This window comes from Ranitomeya variabilis, chromosome 4 (genome assembly GCF_051348905.1).
Source record: "Ranitomeya variabilis isolate aRanVar5 chromosome 4, aRanVar5.hap1, whole genome shotgun sequence".
NCBI lineage: Eukaryota > Metazoa > Chordata > Amphibia > Anura > Dendrobatidae > Ranitomeya > Ranitomeya variabilis.
Window position 1 is genome coordinate 340652599 of NC_135235.1, and position 21682 is coordinate 340674280.

A 21682-nucleotide genomic window follows, 5' to 3' on the forward strand; every position below is an offset into this window, starting at 1 on the left:
TCTGCAAAAATGCATCTATGTGTACTCTGCATGCGTCTGAGTGGAAGTATTGGGCCAAAAAGCCTCTGTGTGTACTCTGCACCTTTGTCTGTGGGAGTAATGTGCCAAAAAGCCTTGAATGAGCATTGCACATTCTAATTCGTGTTCTGATTCCGAACATTTACCTCAAATTTGGCAAAATTTGGCCAAAGTTCGGCAAATGATTGTGTTTCCACTAATACTTTTGTTAGGATTTTGGCTAGGATAGTGATGCTGTAAGGGGAGGTGGTGGGGAGACGTGTTTGATGAGGGTAAATGGTGGAGAGAGGACAAAGGAGAAACGGACTGTTGTTTATTTTTTTAACTAACTTAATATGTGGAGATTCCGGCAGCCAATCAGGGCACTGAAATCATCCACAATGTCCAGACACAAGGGCTTGTGTCATTGGCTGCCGAAGTCACATGTCCCTCTCTGTATAAAAAGCGGACATTTGGCTTTGTTGCTATTTTGTGAGTGTAATAGTGTAGTGAGGCTGCTGCTGCAAGTAAACAGATAGTTAACTAGGTGGTATATTCTCAGCTAGTTCAGATAGATAGGATCCTGTGTCAAATCGACCTTCCAGCATATAAATCCTTTGTGCTAATTCTGTGGTGGAACCACAAGTCGCCACTTCAGCATATAAATCCTTTGTGCTTATTGTGTGGTCCATTCACCAGTCCACATTTCAGCATCTAAATGCTTTGTACTAATTGTGTGGTCCAGACACCAGTCCACATTTCAGCATCTAAATCTTTTGTGCTAATTCTGTGGTCCAGCCACACTATCTCACCAAATAAATACTGGTTGTTAGTTTAGAGGCAGGTGACTGGCAGGTCTGGGCCTAGAGTTGTGAAACAGCTGGTTAAAAGAGGAGAAGGGTACATCCAAAATGATTGAGAAAAAGAGGTGTCATGGTGGAAGGGGGAATAGGAGTGGTGTTCGAGGTGTACGTGGGGTAAGTAGTAATGTTACTGAGTATGGTAACTAGAAAGTAGAAACAGAAGGTGCTCCAGCTCCAATAAAAGAGATTCTTTATTAATGGTTAAAATCCAGTGACATAATAGATCCTTGCTGTAGTACAAATGTGGGGGTACAGAGCCCATGCAACGCGTTTCGATCGCTGTCGATCTTAATCAATGCATGCTTCAACAAAGAAACAGTGATTATTTTATAAAATAATGAACCAATACAATGCTGAGTTCAGATCACATGACTTGTACCACAGATTTGGCAAATGAAATAGTCCTACTCAAGCAATGCAACAATGGAACATTCATATAACTTTATAAAACATTAAATACATGAAAAATTGTACGATTTAAAAGAAGAAAGAAAGAAGAGAAAAAAAAAAAAAAAAAAACACAAAAAAAATAAATAAATAAAAAAAAAACCCAGAAAAAAGAAGAAAAGAAAAAGGGAAATGGAAAGTTAGCAATAATGGTACATAATTTCGTTTTTTCTGTTTAAACCACCAGGGTGTCTCGTTTGTAAATTATACACCCAAAATGCTTCCCTAGTTAGCAGACGTCTTTTAATGTCTCCACCTCGTTGTGGTAAACTAACTTTCTCAATTCCCTGAATAGTCATGTTGGACACATTACCAGAGTGATATACATTAAAATGTTTGGCAACAGCTGAAGTATTTCTATTTATGGCATTACTACTGGTGAGATCCCTTAAATGCTCCGTTATTCTGGTTTTTAATTTTCTTGTAGTGCATCCAATATAGGATACATTACATACAGTGCAGTCTACTTTATAGACAACATTGCTGGTATGGCAGTTAATGAAATCTTTAATTTGATAAGTTTTTGTTTTTTCTTTATTTTGAAAATTATTTTTAGTTAGCGCATGACGGCATGTGCTACATGCGGTAACGCCACATTTGTAGAAGCCTCTACATTCTAACCAGGTTTTCGAAAGCGATTTTGATGGAAGAGAGCTGGGAGATAGGGAGCTGCCAATAGTTGGCGCTCTTCTGGCTACCACATTCAGGCCATCTTTTAAAATTTCAGAAAGTGCATCATCTTCTCGCAAAATAGGCAACCTGTTGTATATTATCTTTTTAATTTCATTAAATTCGGTACTGAATTGAATCCTGCTTTATAATCAATTTCTTATGTTGGGGGTACTGTGAGCATTGTATAGTCATTATGGACACTAATGAGAGATCAGCAAAAGCTGCACAAGTTTTTGGTAACGTGAATTATGTTGCTTCTGAAAACACAGAGCTCTCAAACTATATGTCAGACTTGGAAAAATTGTCTAAACAAGAAATGAAGATTTGTTGGAATACTACCACCTTGCAAAATTACCTTATGAAAGATATGATCCCACGAGGTCTCAGAATAAAGAAAATTTCTACTATAACTTATTCAGATGACTTCACGAAAGAGTGGAATCAAATCTTAACGAATTGTTCCCTTAATATGATGAGATTACTAATAAAAAATGAAGAAACAAAATTGAAAGAGACTGAAAATAGTATCAAGGAAATTATGAGCGCTATTGAACAACATAAAGATCTACCTCAATTTGAGCTCACAATGAAAACCATTAAGGACAATGTTGGTTTATTGGAAACAGATATCATGGAGCGAAAAAAACGCAAATTTGAGAGGGATCTTAAAGACTATGCCTCAGATAAGGTTTATGAATGGGGCCAGTGGGACAAAATCTACAAATCCCCGAGATCTATTTTAAAAAATGGTTCAGCTCATAAAAAAACGATCAAAAAACCGCAGGTTGGATTTTTTTCATCAGATGCAGAGTCCTCAGATGCAAATGCAAGTACATCGGATATTTCTGTGGAGAGTAACACGTGGGAGAACAGGAGAAAAACATACAGACTGCCAAAAAACGGAAAAGAAGGAGTGGGAGAAAACATAAAAAACACTCCGAAAATGGTAACCAGATACAGGGGCAAGCAAAAGAAATAACTAAATGCACTGTGGTCAATCTTTCATCTACAAAATTAACGAGTGACCAGTTGGATGTTTTGTCTTTAGGATTGAACTTTGTGCCAGATGTAGAATTTGATTTGTTCATGACTATCTTAGATGTCAATAAATTTATTCGTAACATTACTATAAAAAAACATTTTCTTAAAAATGAGGACGAACTTAGTGAAAACATTACAAAACAACAAATGAATGAATTCACTAATATGGATTTTAAGGAACAATTAGCGCTCCTGTGTTTACAAGATCTGTCTACACAGGGTGCAATGAGTAATGCATGTGAAAATCAATCAACAACTCTGAAAACGAAAAATCCTTACTTCTATCCGATACAATCTAGGGTAGATTGTATGGATAAATTCCAAGAGTTAATAGAGAAGGATTTAAAAACATTAAAAGATAAAAAAATGAATAATAAAGAGAAAGGAAATCAAAATCTTACATCAAAGCAGAGAAAAGCCCTTAAAGAGTTAAAAAATATGAAAGAAATTGTTTTCAAAAAAAGTGATAAAGGGGGCATGATAGTGGTCATGGGCAAAAAAGATTACATAGAACAAATGTTGGAACTTTTGAACGACAATGAAACTTACGAAAAATTGAAGGGAAATCCCTCTAAAGATTATAATAAAATAATTCAAAGTATCATTGATGAAGGTCTCAGTCTGGGTGTTTTGAATAAAAAACAGGCTGAATATCTGTATGTTCCGTGTCCAAAAATGCCCATACTTTATGGATTACCAAAAGTACACAAAGGAGAAGGTTTGCCTGCTATGAGGCCCATTGTGGCCGGAATTGGCTCTATGAACGAACATCTGTGCGAGTGGTTGGATTCTATTCTCCAACCACTTGTAATTAGATTGCCAGGTTATATAAAGGATTCCAGAGAAGTACTAAGAATTTTTTCTAACAAATTATGGCAAAAAAACTTTTCATGGCTATGCTGTGATGTGGTGTCACTTTACACCTGCATACCACACACGCTAGCCATGGAAGCTTTACAATTTCATTTAGAACATCATAGCGCATGTACTCAGGATCTTATAAATTTTGTTTTACAGGTTGCGTTTTTTTTTATTGGAACATAATATTTTTTCATTTGAAAACGAAATATACCGACAAAATACCGGTGTTCCAATGGGGGCGAAATATTCCCCCTCAATGGCAAACCTTACGATGGCCTTTTGGGAACATAAATATATTTATTCCACAGACAATCCATTTTGCGAGTCCTTGATCTGGTACGGCAGATACATAGATGACACCCTGATAATTTGGGGGGGTGATGTATCTGCCGTACCGGATTTTATTGAATACATTAATGCCAATACTTATGGAATTAAATTCACCTATAAATGGAATCATAATGAGATATCCTTTTTGGATCTAGTTCTTTTGGGCCTGGAAAATGAAATTATAAGAAGTAAAACGCATGTAAAACCCCTCAGTGGGAACACAGTATTACATGCAAAAAGTAGCCATCCTAGGCACACCATCAAATCGATTCCAGTAGGCGAATATACAAGGCTTAAAAGAAATTGTAGTGAGACGGAATTCAGGGATCTCGAATTCGAAAGATTAGAAGCTAGATTAAAAGAAAGAAAATATCCAAACTGGACATTAAAGAGAGCACATAAAATAGTAAATAATAAACCAAGAGACAGTTTGCTAACATTTAATCCGGAAAATAAAAACAAAAAAGAGAGAACCAAACAAAAGCCATATATTTGTTTTCAATTCAGTACCGAATTTAATGAAATTAAAAAGATAACACTGGTCAACAGCATTTTTGGTGCCAAAGATATTTCATCGAATTTAGAGTATTTTTGGGGTGCTGATTCTGAATATGCTATCAGTTTTGCCAGATTGGCTCAAGTTTTTGAGATTTTTGGTATCTTATTTATAGCACTTGTTGGTAAATGCGACGCATCATCTCATTAATTTCTTTGGATTAGTACTTGAACTGAGCAGTTCTCAATATAGTTTTGTGTTAATTAGTGTTCTAAAAGTTTGTTCATAGCTTGATTTTTGCACTAACTTTATGTTGTTGTCTGTTTTCCAGTGAAAAGCATGAACTCATCAAGAAGAAGTTGTCTTAACGATCCAGACTCATTCTGTTACATTTGTGGTGAATACACACTGCCAAAACATAGAAGAAACATAACAGACTTCGTAAAAAAAGTGTATTTTGCCTATTTTGGGGTTATGCTTGGGGACCAAGACAAGTTTTGGGCACCACACATAGTGTGCAAAGCATGTATCGAATTATTACGAAAATGGAGCAAAGGACAAAGAAAAAGCTTCAAATTTGGTGTTCCAATGGTGTGGAGAGAGCCAAAAAATCATCATGATGACTGTTATTTCTGTGCAGTGCAAGTGCAAGGATTCAATAAGCATAAGAAACGAAAATGGGAGTAACATGGAATCTGCAAGAAGGCCTGTCCCTCATTGTGAAGATGTGCCTGTACCTGTGTTTACCATAAATAACAGTCATCATGATGATTTTTTGGCTCTCTCCACACCATTGGAACACCAAATTTGAAGCTTTTTCTTTGTCCTTTGCTCCATTTTCGTAATAATTCGATACATGCTTTGCACACTATGTGTGGTGCCCAAAACTTGTCTTGGTCCCCAAGCATAACCCCAAAATTGGCAAAATACACTTTTTTTACGAAGTCTGTTATGTTTCTTCTATGTTTTGGCAGTGTGTATTCACCACAAATGTAACAGAATGAGTCTGGATCGTTAAGACAACTTCTTCTTCATGAGTTCATGCTTTTCACTGGAAAACAGACAACAACATAAAGTTAGTGCAAAAATCAAGCTATGAACAAACTTTTAGAACACTAATTAACACAAAACTATATTGAGAACTGCTCAGTTCAAGTACTAATCCAAAGAAATTAATGAGATGATGCGTCGCATTTACCAACAAGTGCTATAAATAAGATACCAAAAATCTCAAAAACCTGAGCCAATCTGGCAAAACTGATAGCATATTCAGAATCAGCACCCCAAAAATACCCCAAATTCATTTAAATATTTTGGACACCAGAAAAAAAAAATTTTTTTGTTGACCTGTGTAATATACAACAGGTTGCCTATTTTGCGAGAAGATGATGCACTTTCTGAAATTTTAAAAGATGGCCTGAATGTGGTAGCCAGAAGAGCGCCAACTATTGGCAGCTCCCTATCTCCCAGCTCTCTTCCATCAAAATCGCTTTCGAAAACCTGGTTAGAATGTAGAGGCTTCTACAAATGTGGCGTTACCGCATGTAGCACATGCCGTCATGCGCTAACTAAAAATAATTTTCAAAATAAAGAAAAAACAAAAACTTATCAAATTAAAGATTTCATTAACTGCCATACCAGCAATGTTGTCTATAAAGTAGACTGCACTGTATGTAATGTATCCTATATTGGATGCACTACAAGAAAATTAAAAACCAGAATAACGGAGCATTTAAGGGATCTCACCAGTAGTAATGCCATAAATAGAAATACTTCAGCTGTTGCCAAACATTTTAATGTATATCACTCTGGTAATGTGTCCAACATGACTATTCAGGGAATTGAGAAAGTTAGTTTACCACAACGAGGTGGAGACATTAAAAGACGTCTGCTAACTAGGGAAGCATTTTGGGTGTATAATTTACAAACGAGACACCCTGGTGGTTTAAACAGAAAAAACGAAATTATGTACCATTATTGCTAACTTTCCATTTCCCTTTTTCTTTTCTTTTCTTCTTTTTTCTGGGTTTTTTTTTTATTTATTTTTTTTTTTTTGTGTGTTTTTTTTTTTTTTTTTTTACATTTTTTTAAATTTTTTTTTTTTATTATTATTTTTTATTTATTTATTTTTTTTTGTGTTTTTTTTTTTTTTTCTCTTTTCTTCTTTCTTCTTTTAAATCGTACAATTTTTCATGTATTTAATGTTTTATAAAGTTATATGAATGTTCCATTGTTGCATTGCTTGAGTAGGACTATTTCATTTGCCAAATCTGTGGTACAAGTCATGTGATCTGAACTCAGCATTGTATTGGTTCATTATTTTTTAAAATAATCACTGTTTCTTTGTTGAAGCATGCATTGATTAAGATCGGCAGCGATCGAAACGCGTTGCATGGGCTCTGTACCCCCACATTTGTACTACAGCAAGGATCTATTATGTCACTGGATTTTAACCATTAATAAAGAATCTCTTTTATTGGAGCTGGAGCACCTTCTGTTTCTACTTTGTAATTATCCCTCGTCTGGATCCGAGACGAAGCTCCGTGCGCCTGCAAGGATCGGTGAGCTGGCCATGGCTTTTTAGCCATTATCTTATTTTGTTTATGGTAACTAGAGTATACCATTGTATTGATTTGCTTTTTGTGGTTACTAGAGTATACCATTGTATTGATTTATGACCGGTCTGTTTGGCCTGGTAAGGGGTATTATAGTTAGATTGTTTGCTGTATTAATATTTTTTAATTAAATAGAATAAAAGGTATATTTTAAAGGTATTTGTTTTTTTGTGAGCTAATGTTACTGAAAGCTCTACTGAACAAACACCAGCTCATCCTATCCAAAGACAACTGACAACTTGTGCTACTGGACGGGCTACTTGACTCCCATTCTTTAGTAGCTGCAAATCGGTACGCCTTGTAATTGAGGGCCAGAAAAAGCATGTGTTCCAGTGGATGGCAAGCGCTGCATCACATGACCTATCCTTCTCTCCCTCCACTTTAAGATCACCCGCAGTACAATCCTCAGAGGTAGCACCCCAATTACCCTAGTCACAACTCTCCAACTGGCCGACTGACTGTGGAGAACCACAGATGGGCGAGTCTGCAGAGCTGTTCACAAATTCTATTCCATGGGCATCAGAGGTCTGCTCCAAAGATTCACAGACTCAAAAGGAGAATAGCATCTGCACTGATGCCCCAAATTTTTTTCATTTGGAATCGGGGCCGGAAGAAGTAGGGTCGGAGAAAAACCCAGACCCTCATCAGTCACCAGACGTTAACCCCCAAGGGTAGAGGTAATCCTGATGAGACTCAGATACCTGAGGTGCACGCATACTGTACTGTTCTGTAAGGAGGGTGATTCTCAGGCTGAGGAGTGGGAGAACATAGAGAATGATTATGAAATTGTAAATCCCACTGGATGTGCTGTTGCAGAAAGCATGGTCTCTGTGTGCTCACTTTCACTGTTCACACACCGCAGGTCATCGACTTGCATCGCTACAGAGGTCTTTCATCCTACTGGTTAACTGCTTGATATGCAGTGTGCTGACACGGTGGAATTTGCATAGCCTGGGCCATCACAGTATGGACATGGTGTAAATCACGCTTGCTGAGTGGGCACAGAGGAAGTATCTCTGCACCCTTCTGCATAGTTTCGAAATGTCTACTAAGATGGTTAGTGCTTACAATGCCATCATCAAAATCACTATTCTGGTCATTTACATGCTGTAGCTCAATTTGGATAGTCTGTGGGAGGAGGTGGTGGTCCCAGAGGAAGAGGAAGTGGAAGCAGAGGAGAATGCAGAATGGAGAACAATATCTCTAAGTTCCAGTACAAATTGTTAGTGAAGATGCAGGAGCCAAGGAACGAATGGAGGAGGACAAGAAGAAATAGATGATGGGCGTACAACAATCAGGTGATGAAGAGGATAATGATCCCTCCTTATTTTCTGTGATTGGCGAAGGGGGACAGAGGAAGCAAGCTTGAATGAAATGGCAATGGTTCTGTTTTAAACTAAACAGAGCCAGGCACAAAGAGGCTGAAAATGACTTATGTAATTAGCAAGTGTGCAGAAGAAGAGAACATGCAATGGAATACAAAAAACAACCAATCAGTACAAATATAATAGAGATTTATCCTCTAGTTCATATGTATGTCCCCGACCTATTCAAGTGCGCTCTAAAAACCCATCTCTTCAAACAAGCCTACCACTAGGGTTGAGCGAAACGGGTCGTTCATTTTCAAAAGTCTCCGACTTTTGGCAAAGTCGGGTTTCATGAAACCCGATCCGACCCCTGTGCGGGGTCGGCCATGCGGTACGCGACTTTCGCACCAAAGTCGCGTTTCAATGACGCGAAAAATGCAATTTCTCAGCCAATGAAGGTGAACGCAGAGTGTGGGCAGCGTGATGACGTAGGTCCTGGTCCCCACCATCTTAGAGAAGGGCATTGCAGTGATTGGCTTGCTGTCTGCGGCGTCACAGGGGCTATAAAGGGGCGTTCCCGCCGACCGCCATCTCACTGCTGCTGATCTGAGCTTAGGGAGAGGTTGCTGCCGCTTCGTCAGAAGCAGGGATAGCGTTAGGCAGGGTCCATTAACCACCAAACCGCTTGTGCTGTAGCGATTTCCACTGTCCAACACCACCTTCGGTGTGCAGGGACAGTGCATCAGTCCACTCCTTATTGCTGCCTGCCATACCTGGCTGAGATTACTGCAGGGAGATAGTAATTGTAGGACAGTCCCTGTTTTTTTTTTTTTTTTTGTGGGAGATTAAGATTGGCATTTCTGCTAGAGTGCCATCCCTGTGTGTGCCATCTCTCACTCAGTGGGCCATAGAAAGCCTATTAATTTTTTTGCTTGATTTGGGTTCTAAAATCTACCTGAAAAAAAATCACTACATCAATCATTGGGAGAAAAATATTGGCCTCAGGGCTTGTGTGCCACTCCTGACTCCTGTGTGTGCCATCTCTCACTCAGTGGGCCATAGAAAGCCTTTTTTTTTATTATTTGGTTTCTAAATTGTCCCTGAAAAAATCATTTTATCTTATTTGGTTTCTAAAGTCTCCCTGAAAAAAAAATTAAAACAGTGGGAGATTAATATTGCCCTTTCTGCTTGTGTGCCAGTCTTTACTCCTGGGTGTGCCATCTCTCTCTCTCAAATTGTGGGCCATAGAAAGCCTATTAATTTTTTTGCTTGATTTGGGTTCTAAAATCAACCTGAAAAAAAATCACTACATCAATCAGTGGGAGAAAAATATTGGCCTCAGGGCTTGTGTGCCACTCCTGACTCCTGTGTGTGCCATCTCTCACTCAGTGGGCCATAGAAAGCCTATTAATTTTTTTGCTTGATTTGGGTTCTAAAATCTACCTGAAAAAAAATCACTACATCAATCAGTGGGAGAAAAATATTGGCCTCAGGGCTTGTGTGCCACTCCTGACTCCTGTGTGTGCCATCTCTCACTCAGTGGGCCATAGAAAGCCTATTAATTTTTTTGCTTGATTTGGGTTCTAAAATCTACCTGAAAAAAAATCACTACATCAATCATTGGGAGAAAAATATTGGCCTCAGGGCTTGTGTGCCACTCCTGACTCCTGTGTGTGCCATCTCTCACTCAGTGGGCCATAGAAAGCCTTTTTTATTATTATTATTTGGTTTCTAAATTGTCCCTGAAAAAATCATTTTATCTTATTTGGTTTCTAAAGTCTCCCTGAAAAAAAAAAAAAAAAAAAATAGGTGGGAGATTAATATTGACATTTGTGCTTGAGTGACAGTCCTGCGTGTGTGGCATCTCTGTGATTTGGTGCCACAGAAAACAGAGTGTGTAACATTGGGCCTGATTTTCCTTGTGGTCTCACCAACCTGTAAAGGGATATTGAAATCATACTGAAGTTATAGCTCACCGTGTAAGTTGTTTGACAGCAACAAATAAAGTTACTTTGGTTAAGTTTTTAAAACAATGAGGAAGTCTTGTGCAAGAGGTCGTGGCCGTGGGCGTTCATTGTCAGCTGGTAATGATGGTAGTGGTAGTGGAGCATCAGGTGGTCGTGGGGATAAAAATATTCCACCTAAGTCTGGAGCTGTGGAGCCAAGTTCGTTGTCTGGCTACACAAGGCCTCGAACGCTCTCTTTTCTGGGAGTAGGAAAACCGCTTTTAAAGCCGGAGCAGCAACAGCAAGTTTTGGCTTACCTTGCAGACTCAGCCTCTAGCTCTTTTGCCTCCTCTTCTGAAACTGGTAAATGTAAAAACAGCGCGTCGCTTGTGGATGTTCACGGTCAGGGACAAGTCGCTTCCTTGTCCTCTTCAGCAAAAACAACAACAAGAGAGAAGGATGCAGCAGGCGACACAACGGGTTACTCCATGGAGCTCTTTACACATACCGTCCCTGGCTTAGAAAGTGAAACACTTAACAGGCCATGCCCATTACAAGTAGATTCTGACATGGAGTGCACTGATGCACAGCCACAGCCAGAGTACTATGCTGCTCCTTTGACTCAGACCACAACATTGCCCTCTCAGGGTACTGATCCACAATCAGACCCTGATGAGACTATGTTGCCCTGCCACGAACGCTATACCACCGACCGACACCGTGACACAGACGAAGTTGCACACGAGCTCGAAGAGGAGGTAATAGATGACCCAGTTGTTGACCCCGATTGGCAGCCATTGGGGGAACAGGGTGCAGGCGGCAGTAGTTCAGAAGCGGAGGTGGAGGAGGGGCCGCAGCAGGCATCAACATCACAACAGGTTCCATCTGCCGGTCCCGTATCTGGGCCAAAATGCGTGTCAAAGCCAAAACCTGTTGGAGGACAGCGTGGCCATCCAGTTAAAGCTCAGTCTGCAATCCCTGAAAAGGGATCCGATGCTAGGAAGAGTGCAGTCTGGCATTTTTTTAAACAACATCCAATTGATCAGCGCAAAGTCATCTGTCAAAAATGTTCAACTAGCTTAAGCAGAGGTCAGAATCTGAAAAGTCTCAATACTAGTTGCATGCATAGACACTTAACCACCATGCATTTTCAAGCCTGGACTAACTACCAAACGTCCCTTAAGGTTGTAGCACCCTCGGCCAATGAAGCTAGTCAGCAACGCAACATCCCTTCCGTCACTGTAAGGCCACCATTTTCCGCACCACCGGCAGTATCTGTGCAGGTTTCTTTGCCAGCCAAAAGCAGTCAGGGTCAGGGAATCACCAGTTTTGTAGGAGGAAATATTGCATCTAGGGCACCGGCGGAAACAATACCGTCTCCAACCGTCTCTCAGTCTGCCATGTCCACCGGCACACCCGAAAGTTCCACGATCTCCAGCTCTCCAGTCCAGCTCACCCTACATGAGACTCTGGTTAGAAAAAGGAAGTACTTATCCTCGCATCCGCGTACACAGGGTTTTAACGCCCACATAGCTAGACTAATCTCGTTAGAGATGATGCCCTACCGTTTAGTTGAAAGCGAAGCTTTCAAAGCCCTGATGGAGTACGCTGAACCACGATACGAGCTACCCAGTCGACACTTTTTCCAGAAAAGCCATCCCAGCCCTGCACCAGCATGTTAAACAGCGCATCGTCCATGCACTCAGGCAATCTGTGAGTACAAAGGTGCACCTGACTACAGATGCATGGACCAGTAGGCATGGCCAGGGACGTTATGTGTCCATCACGGCACACTGGGTGAATGTGGTGGATGCAGGGTCCACAGGGGACATCAATTTCGGGACAGTTGTGCCTAGCCCACGGTCTAGGAAACAGTTGGCTGTAGGCGTTCGCACCCCCTCCTCCTCCTCCTCGTCCTCCTGCAGAAGCGACAGCTCTTCCACAGACCGCAGTCGGCCAACCACTCCATCGGCAGATGACACTGTTGCACACCAGTTGTCCCATTATGGGCCAGCTACTAGCAAGCGTAAGCAGGCTGTATTGGCTATGAAGTGTTTGGGCGACAACAGACACACCGCGGACGTTCTGTCCGAGTTCTTGCAACAAGAAACGCAGTCGTGGCTGGGCACAGTAGATCTTGAGGCAGGCAAGGTAGTGAGTGATAACGGAAGGAATTTCATGGCTGCCATCTCCCTTTCCCAACTGAAACACATTCCTTGCCTGGCTCACAACTTAAACCTGGTGGTGCAGTGCTTATTGAAAACTTATCCTGGGTTCTCCGACCTGCTCCTCAAAGTGCGTGGACTTTGCTCACATATCCGACGTTCGCCTGTACACTCCAGCCGTATGCAGACCTATCAGCGGTCTTTGAACCTTCCCCAGCATCGCCTAATCATAGACGTTGCAACAAGGTGGAACTCAACACTGCACATGCTTCAGAGACTGTGCCAACAGAGGCGGGCTGTTATGTTTTTGTGGGAGGATACACATACACGGGCAGGCAGTAGGATGGCAGACATGGAGTTGTCTGGTGTGCAGTGGTCGAAGATACAAGACATGTGTCAAGTCCTTCAGTGTTTTGAGGAATGCACACAGCTGGTTAGTGCAGACAACACCATAATAAGCATGAGCATCCCCCTAATGTGTCTGCTGATGCAAAGTTTGACGCACATAAAGGATCAGGCGTCTGCACCAGAGGAAGAGGAAAGCCTTGATGACAGTCAGCCATTGTCTGGTCAGGGCAGTGTACAGGACGAGGTAGCGGGCGAAGAGGAGATGGAGGACGAGGAGGATGATGGGGATGAGTTTATTTTTAATGAGGAAGCTTTCCCGGGGGCACTGGAAATTGGTTGCGTGGCAAGGCCGGGTTCTGGTTTTTTGAGGGACACAAGGGACGTAGATTTGCCTGAAACTGCCCCTCAACCAATCACAACCGGAGATTTGTCAACTGGAACTTTGGCCGACATGGCGGATTATGCCTTACGTATCCTAAAAAGGGACACACGCATTATGAAAATGATGAACGATGACGATTACTGGTTGGCCTGCCTCCTTGATCCACGCTATAAAGGCAAATTGCAAAATATTATGCCACATGAGAACTTGGAACTAATATTAGCAACCAAACAATCAACTCTTGTTGACCGTTTGCTTCAGGCATTCCCAGCACACAGCGCACGTGATCGTTCTCACACGAGCTCCAGGGGCCAGCAGACTAGGAGTGTTAGGGGTGCACACATCAGAAGTGGCGTTGGACAGAGGGGTTTTCTGACCAGGTTGTGGACTGATTTTGCTATGACCGCAGACAGGACAGGTACTGCTGCATCAATTGAAAGTGACAGGAGACAACATTTGTCCAGTATGGTTACTAACTATTTTTCATCCCTTATCGATGTTCTCCCTCAACCGTCATTCCCATTTGATTACTGGGCATCAAAATTAGACACCTGGCCAGAATTGGCAGAATATGCATTGCAGGAGCTTGCTTGCCCGGCAGCTAGTGTCCTATCAGAAAGAGTATTCAGTGCTGCAGGTTCAATATTAACCGAAAAAAGGACTCGTCTGGCTACCCAAAATGTTGATGATCTAACATTCATTAAAATGAACCACAACTGGATTTCGAAATCTTTTGCCCCACCTTGCCCGGCCAACACCTAGCTTTCCTATGAAAAGTTCTTGCCTGCGGACTACTGTGAATTACTTTTCTAATATCTAATTTGCTGCAGCTGATTGTCCAGCATACGACATGTTTACACCTCCATAAATGGCCAAACTCCCCACACGGGGCCGTGGTATCGCGACTTGGCGCAAGCACCCGTGAGACTGCTGTTTGTCTGAAGAGGTGGGTGTGCTCGCTTTTGGTCGACGGCATTGCTACTGGGTCCCTCATAGTACAATAAAGTGTCTCTGGCGGTGGTGGTGCGCACCCAACATCAGACACACTGTTGTAACATGAGGGGCCCTGGGCCTGTACCGCCGGCCACAAGAGAGTTCACCCACCCCCAGGTCAAACATTGCTCTACCACTTCCACAGTTATCTCTCACACTTCCACCAATGTTTAGTCTATGCGCTGACATCCTTCCATACCTGCCACTGACAATACCATTGTGTTGACATGTATGATGGTACTTAACATAGTCAGGGGCAGTGTCCTCTATTTACCACAGTAAATACTTTGCGCTAAATTAGTAGGTCTGAAACAACGCAGAGGATCCCACCCCTGAACCTAATGATTGCACCCTTTAGTGTTTTTGTTTTGTTTTAATGCGAGACATTCACATTTATTTGTTGTTTTGGACTACTAACTGGCAGACACTCATTACAATCGGCCTCCGTTGACCAGACCACTGCTGCCCGTGTACCCCTGGAACCAATTATAAAGTGCCTACAGCCAGCCCATTTTATTATGTTAGGCCTTGGAAGCCTGTCTGCGGTCCCTCCTTCCACTAGGCCTCCACTGACCTGACCACTGCTGCCCGTGTACCCCTGGAACCAATTATAAAGTGCCTACAGCCAGCCCATTTTATTATGTTAGGCCTTGGAAGCCTGTCTGCGGTCCTTCCTTCCACTAGGCCTCCAATGACCAGACCACTGCTGCCCGTGTACCCCTGGAACCAATTATAAAGTGCCTACAGCCAGCCCATTTTATTATGTTAGGCCTTGGAAGCCTGTCTGCTGTCTCTCCTTCTACTAGGCCTCCAATGACCAGACCACTGCTGCCCGTGTACCCCTGGAACCAATTATAAAGTGCCTACAGCCAGCCCATTTTATTATGTTAGGCCTTGGAAGCCTGTCTGCGGTCCCTCCTTCTACTAGGCCTCCAATGACCAGACCACTGCTGCCTGTGTACCCCTGGAACCAATTATAAAGTGCCTACAGCCAGCCCATTTTATTATGTTAGGCCTTGGAAGCCTGTCTGCGGTCCCTCCTTCCACTAGGCCTCCAATGACCAGACCACTGCTGCCCGTGTACCCCTGGAACCAATTATAAAGTGCCTACAGCCAGCCCATTTTATTATGTTAGGCCTTGGAAGCCTGTCTGCAGTCCCTCCTTCCACTAGGCCTCCACTGACCTGACCACTGCTGCCCGTGTACCCCTGGAACCAATTATAAAGTGCCTACAGCCAGCCCATTTTATTATGTTAGGCCTTGGAAGCCTGTCTGCGGTCCCTCCTTCCACTAGGCCTCCAATGACCAGACCACTGCTGCCCGTGTACCCCTGGAACCAATTATAAAGTGCCTACAGCCAGCCCATTTTATTATGTTAGGCCTTGGAAGCCTGTCTGCAGTCCCTCCTTCCACTAGGCCTCCACTGACCTGACCACTGCTGCCCGTGTACCCCTGGAACCTATTTTACAGTGCATAGAGCCTATTTTTTTATTTTATTTAATATTAATAAAGCCATGATGGACTACGCTGTACCACGCTATGAGTTACCCAGTTGACAATTCTTTTGCGAGAAAAGCAATCCCACCCCTCCACCAGCATGTTAAAGACCACATTGTCCTTTCATTCTGTCAATCTGTGAGTCCAAAGGTACACCTGACAACAGACACATGGAGTGGCAGGCATGGCCACGGAAGGTTACGTGTCCTTTGTGGCGCAATGGGTTAATGTATTGGATGCATGGTCCACACAGGGGACAGCCTGGTAAGTCTGTCTGCAGTCCCTAATTCAAGTTGTCCTCAAATGAATAAATCTGAGCTTCCACCTTCTGGCTCTCATTAAATGCTGTTTTTTAAAAGATTGGTGGTTCCGGCCTACTAACGGTGTCTGCCCCTGCCTGGTGTTGTCCTCAACTGAATAAAGCTGAGCTTCTACCTTCTGGCTCTCTTTAAGTGCTGTGTTTTTAAAAATAGGTGGTTATGGGCCTACTAACGGTGTCTGCCCCTGCCTGGTGTTGTCCTCAACTGAATAAAGCTGAGCTTCTACCTTCTGGCTCTGATTAAGCTTTTTTTTTTTTTTTTTTTAATTGCTGGATGGGGCCTAATACCTCTGTTTGCTGCTCCCTGGTGTTTGTCCTCAACTGAATAAAGCTGAGCTTCTACCTTCTGGCTCTCATTAAGTGCTGTTTTTTAAAAGATTGGTGGTTCCGGCCTACTAACGGTGTCTGCCCCTGCCTGGTGTTGTCCTCAACTGAATAAAGCTGAGCTTCTACCTTCTGGCTCTCATTAAGTGCTGTTTTTAAAAAAATTGGTGGTTCCGGCCTACTAACGGTGTCTGCCCCTCCCTGGTGTTGTCCTCAACTGAACAAAGCTGAGCTTCCACCTTCTGGCTCTCTTTAAGTGCTGTGTTTTTAAAAATAGGTGGTTATGGGCCTACTAACGATGTCTGCCCCTGCCTGGTGTTGTCCTCAACTGAATAAAGCTGAGCTTCTACCTTCTGGCTCTGATTAAGCTTTTTTTTTTTTTTTTTTAATTGCTGGATGGGGCCTAATACCTCTGTTTGCTGCTCCCTGGTGTTTGTCCTCAACTGAATAAAGCTGAGCTTCTACCTTCTGGCTCTCATTAAGTGCTGTTTTTTAAAAGATTGGTGGTTCCGGCCTACTAACGGTGTCTGCCTCTGCCTGGTGTTGTCCTCAACTGAATAAAGCTGAGCTTCTACCTTCTGGCTCTCAGTAAGTGCTGTTTTTTAAAAGATTGGTGGTTCCGGCCTACTAACGGTGTCTGCCCCTGCCTGGTGTTGTCCTCAACTGAACAAAGCTGAGCTTCCACCTTCTGGCTCTCTTTAAGTGCTGTGTTTTTAAAAATAGGTGGTTATGGGCCTACTAATGATGTCTGCCCCTGCCTGGTGTTGTCCTCAACTGAATAAAGCTGAGCTTCTACCTTCTGGCTCTGATTAAGCTTTTTTTTTTTTTTTTTTAATTGCTGGATGGGGCCTAATACCTCTGTTTGCTGCTCCCTGGTGTTTGTCCTCAACTGAATAAAGCTGAGCTTCTACCTTCTGGCTCTCATTAAGTGCTGTTTTTTAAAAGATTGGTGGTTCCGGCCTACTAACGGTGTCTGCCTCTGCCTGGTGTTGTCCTCAACTGAATAAAGCTGAGCTTCTACCTTCTGGCTCTCAGTAAGTGCTGTTTTTTAAAAGATTGGTGGTTCCGGCCTACTAACGGTGTCTGCCCCTGCCTGGTGTTGTCCTCAACTGAATAAAGCTGAGCTTCTACCTTCTGGCTCTCATTAAGTGCTGTTTTTAAAAAAATTGGTGGTTCCGGCCTACTAACGGTGTCTGCCCCTCCCTGGTGTTGTCCTCAACTGAACAAAGCTGAGCTTCCACCTTCTGGCTCTCTTTAAGTGCTGTGTTTTTAAAAATAGGTGGTTATGGGCCTACTATCGGTGTCTGCCCCTGCCTGGTGTTGTCCTCAACTGAATAAAGCTGAGCTTCTACCTTCTGGCTCTCATTAAGTGCTGTTTTTTAAAATATTGGTGGTTCCGGCCTACTAACGATGTCTGCCCCTGCCTGGTGTTGTCCTCAACTGAATAAAGCTGAGCTTCTACCTTCTGGCTCTGATTAAGTGCTGTTTTTTAAAAGATTGGTGGTTCCGGCCTACTAACGGTGTCTGCCCCTGCCTGGTGTTGTCCTCAACTGAATAAAGCTGAGCTTCTACCTTCTGGCTCTCATTAAGTGCTGTTTTTTAAAAAATTGGTGGTTCCGGCCTACTAACGGTGTCTGCCCCTCCCTGGTGTTGTCCTCAACTGAACAAAGCTGAGCTTCCACCTTCTGGCTCTCTTTAAGTGCTGTGTTTTTAAAAATAGGTGGTTATGGGCCTACTAACGATGTCTGCCCCTGCCTGGTGTTGTCCTCAACTGAATAAAGCTGAGCTTCTACCTTCTGGCTCTGATTAAGTGCTGTTTTTTAAAAGATTGGTGGTTCCGGCCTACTAACGGTGTCTGCCCCTGCCTGGTGTTGTCCTCAACTGAATAAAGCTGAGCTTCTACCTTCTGGCTCTCATTAAGTGCTGTTTTTTAAAAAATTGGTGGTTCCGGCCTACTAACGGTGTCTGCCCCTGCCTGGTGTTGTCCTCAACTGAATAAAGCTGAGCTTCTACCTTCTGGCTCTGATTAAGCTTTTTTTTTTTTTTTTTAATTGCTGGATGGGGCCTAATACCTCTGTTTGCTGCTCCCTGGTGTTTGTCCTCAACTGAATAAAGCTGAGCTTCTACCTTCTGGCTCTCATTAAGTGCTGTTTTTTAAAAGATTGGTGGTTCCGGCCTACTAACGGTGTCTGCCTCTGCCTGGTGTTGTCCTCAACTGAATAAAGCTGAGCTTCTACCTTCTGGCTCTCAGTAAGTGCTGTTTTTTAAAAGATTGGTGGTTCCGGCCTACTAACGGTGTCTGCCCCTGCCTGGTGTTGTCCTCAACTGAACAAAGCTGAGCTTCCACCTTCTGGCTCTCTTTAAGTGCTGTGTTTTTAAAAATAGGTGGTTATGGGCCTACTAATGATGTCTGCCCCTGCCTGGTGTTGTCCTCAACTGAATAAAGCTGAGCTTCTACCTTCTGGCTCTGATTAAGCTTTTTTTTTTTTTTTTTTAATTGCTGGATGGGGCCTAATACCTCTGTTTTTTTAAAAGATTGGTGGTTCCGGCCTACTAACGGTGTCTGCCCCTGCCTGGTGTTGTCCTCAACTGAATAAAGCTGAGCTTCTACCTTCTGGCTCTCATTAAGTGCTGTTTTTAAAAAAATTGGTGGTTCCGGCCTACTAACGGTGTCTGCCCCTCCCTGGTGTTGTCCTCAACTGAACAAAGCTGAGCTTCCACCTTCTGGCTCTCTTTAAGTGCTGTGTTTTTAAAAATAGGTGGTTATGGGCCTACTATCGGTGTCTGCCCCTGCCTGGTGTTGTCCTCAACTGAATAAAGCTGAGCTTCTACCTTCTGGCTCTCATTAAGTGCTGTTTTTTAAAATATTGGTGGTTCCGGCCTACTAACGATGTCTGCCCCTGCCTGGTGTTGTCCTCAACTGAATAAAGCTGAGCTTCTACCTTCTGGCTCTGATTAAGCTTTTTTTTTTTTTTTTTTTTAATTGCTGGATGGGGCCTAATACCTCTGTTTGCTGCTCCCTGGTGTTTGTCCTCAACTGAATAAAGCTGAGCTTCTACCTTCTGGCTCTCATTAAGTGCTGTTTTTTAAAAGATTGGTGGTTCCGGCCTACTAACGGTGTCTGCCCCTGCCTGGTGTTGTCCTCAACTGAATAAAGCTGAGCTTCTACCTTCTGGCTCTCATTAAGTGCTGTTTTTTAAAAAATTGGTGGTTCCGGCCTACTAACGGTGTCTGCCCCTCCCTGGTGTTGTCCTCAACTGAACAAAGCTGAGCTTCCACCTTCTGGCTCTCTTTAAGTGCTGTGTTTTTAAAAATAGGTGGTTATGGGCCTACTCATTGGCGACGTCACTGGCACAGGGCCCCTCAGAGTACGCAAAAGTGTCGCTGCTTGTGGGAGGCGCCCCCGCCGTGCAAACACACCGCTGTACTTTGAGGGGCCCTGTGCCAGTGCCAATGCCAACGAGGGGGCCTCCCTGCTTGCTTAGGATCACAGCACTTGCAAACTTGACATACTTACCTCTCACTGCTCCACCGCCGTGACGTAGTCCACGTTTCCTGGGCCCACTAAAAGCTTGAACCAGCCCTACCCTCCACAACTTTTGCAAAATGACCCCCAAGTTCCAATGCCCTAACGGTGTCTGCCCCTGCCTGGTGTTGTCCTCAACTGAATAAAGCTGAGCTTCTACCTTCTGGCTCTCATTAAGTGCTGTTTTTTAAAAAATTGGTGGTTCCGGCCTACTAACGGTGTCTGCCCCTCCCTGGTGTTGTCCTCAACTGAACAAAGCTGAGCTTCCACCTTCTGGCTCTCTTTAAGTGCTGTGTTTTTAAAAATAAGTGGTTATGGGCCTACTAACGGTGTCTGCCCCTGCCTGGTGTTTGTCCTCAACTGAATAAAGCTGAGCTTCTACCTTCTGGCTCTCATTAAGTGCTGTTTTTTAAAAGATTGGTGGTTCCGGCCTACTAACGGTGTCTGCCCCTGCCTGGTGTTGTCCTCAACTGAATAAAGCTGAGCTTCTACCTTCTGGCTCTCATTAAGTGCTGTTTTTTAAAAGATTGGTGGTTCCGGCCTACTAACGGTGTCTGCCCCTGCCTGGTGTTGTCCTCAACTGAATAAAGCTGAGCTTCCACCTTCTGGCTCTCTTTAAGTGCTGTGTTTTTAAAAATAGGTGGTTATGGGCCTACTAACGGTGTCTGCCCCTGCCTGGTGTTGTCCTCAACTGAATAAAGCTGAGCTTCTACCTTCTGGCTCTGATTAAGCTTTTTTTTTTATTTATTTTTTTTAATTGCTGGATGGGGCCTAATACCTCTGTTTGCTGCTCCCTGGTGTTTGTCCTCAACTGAATAAAGCTGAGCTTCTACCTTCTGGCTCTCATTAAGTGCTGTTTTTTAAAAGATTGGTGGTTCCGGCCTACTAATGGTGTCTGCCCCTGCCTGGTGTTGTCCTCAACTGAATAAAGCTGAGCTTCTACCTTCTGGCTCTCATTAAGTGCTGTTTTTTAAAAAATTGGTGGTTCCGGCCTACTAACGGTGTCTGCCCCTCCCTGGTGTTGTCCTCAACTGAATAAAGCTGAGCTTCTACCTTCTGGCTTTTGGCCTACAGTAGCAAATATTAAACTGCATTTGGCCTATTAATGTGTTTGGGCCCTTAAAACAGTGTCTGCTGCTCCTGGGTTTGCTACTCCACTCAACAAAGCAATGCCGCCTGTTTTGTCCTGTTACCAATTTTGAACTGCATTTAGCCTACTTTATTCTTTGGCCCTATATCTGTTTCCTCCTCATCCTGCCCATTCCCCAGCCACTGCTAGATGAGTCTGCTGGTACATTGACCTAGACCACTACATTCCCCTTGCACTCTACACAGCCAGAATCTGACCCTGCTGAAAGTAAGGTTCCCCTTCCCGCATGTTATACCACCTTACACAGGGACAAAGAGGAAGGTGCAGATGAAAGTGCAGGTTCCTTCCTCAGGAGGGGGGGCATACTCATTGGCGACGTCACTGGCACAGGGCCCCTCAGAGTACGCAAAAGTGTCGCTGCTTGTGGGAGGCGCCCCCGCCGTGCAAACACACCGCTGTACTT

General features: G+C 43.3%; 1 protein-coding gene across 1 annotated transcript in view; it reads right to left on the reverse strand.

The window, feature by feature from the left end:
- LOC143764746 (visinin-like) overlaps positions 1 to 21682 on the reverse strand; it is a 143591-nt gene that overhangs the window by 66432 nt on the left and 55477 nt on the right. The gene's annotated exons all lie outside the window — the stretch shown is intronic.